At 31.1% G+C, this 1368-nt stretch overlaps 1 long non-coding RNA gene across 1 annotated transcript; it reads right to left on the reverse strand.

The window, feature by feature from the left end:
- On the reverse strand, positions 1-1357 carry LOC117103710. The gene is made up of 3 exons (XR_004444640.1): positions 1110-1357; positions 641-780; positions 1-104 (listed from the first exon to the last, which is right to left on the reverse strand). It is a non-coding gene; the product is annotated as an uncharacterized LOC117103710 (long non-coding RNA).
- Positions 1358-1368: the final 11 nt, after the last annotated feature.

Below are 1368 nucleotides of genomic sequence, written 5' to 3' on the forward strand. Positions count from 1 at the left end.
CAACTGCCACCAGACACAGTAAGGCTTCAAACAAACAAAATACTTCTTTACACCACCACATTTGACTGAGTTTTCACTTTGTAATTGAAACCAGACTGAGGATCCTGAAATATAGTCAAATTTATATTAATTAATTAGTGATTACATACATTAACTTTCGGCAAATAATAATTGCTTTACCCTTCCTACCCCCACCTCAGTTTACCCCCTCAAGAAACCGATTTTATTTCATTAAAACATGCACTTATATAATAATATTAAGTGAGAGGCCTAATTACCATTATTATAGCTTAACATGGTGCAAGGCTGCAGTTTAGCTAGGCCAACAAGAGGATCTACACATAGCCACAATATTGGTCCAAAGCATTTAATAGCTTTAGAAAGCATTGAAATAGCATTGATATAGCTGGTAGCATAAAATAGCTTTATGAAGCATATTGAAATAGCATTAATATAGCTGGTAGCATAAAATAGCTTTATGAAGCATAAAGGTTTATTATTAAAATAATTAAAAATAATAATAAAAATAATAATATGAAAATAAAAATAATAATACATAATAAATAATAATTGTGTGCATTTCAATAGATAGAAGAATTTTAATTACAACATATAAAAAACTTCATTATAATGAACTTACATAAATTTGCTTTATATATGCACTGTGCATTCATCTTTATTGCTTATTTTGGCACTCTAAGTTTCGCAGTCAGCAATCTTCTTAACTATAGCTGTTAACATTTGCAACTTGAAATTCTCCATATAACTGCACCTGACATTCTGAAAAACAATAATATTATAAAGATTATACAGTATAAGCTAATCAGCATGAGGGAAATTAATTAAATTTCACATGTCCTAGGACAAGTACCTTATAAAATTCAGTTCCTAAAGACATTTCATTGTGCAAGAATACACAACTGATAAATATTAATATACTCCCCAGAAGTATATACTCACTGGGAAGTATTTTAAGTGGTGAGCGCCACACCAATGTCAATTCTCCTGAACGGAAAAATATAAACAGAAAGAGCCTTAATCCAAGGACACATTTGAATGGCCTGAGTGAGGTAAGAGCCCCTACATGCATATTTAAGTATCCAACTCACCCTTTTTTAATATTCTTTTCCTGGTCGACGGCTTGAAGTGCACATATTTTTGGCGAACAATTCATTTTTGGAGTGGTCGATATCAAAAATAAAAATTGCAATTTCTATAGCCTTGAAACTTGTAGGAAAGTTGAAGTGTAAATTTAACGTTCAGTTTGAATTTAGAGTTCACAACAGAAAATACCTGACATCAAATACTCGCAGAGCCTTGCTTCAAAATTCAGTTAATCCTGTTAAAAAACAATCAAAAACAATATAG

This window comes from Anneissia japonica, unplaced genomic scaffold (genome assembly GCF_011630105.1).
Source record: "Anneissia japonica isolate Jap-2015-1 unplaced genomic scaffold, ASM1163010v1 scaffold22502_len1348_cov166, whole genome shotgun sequence".
In the NCBI taxonomy this organism is placed as follows: Eukaryota; Metazoa; Echinodermata; class Crinoidea; order Comatulida; family Comatulidae; genus Anneissia; species Anneissia japonica.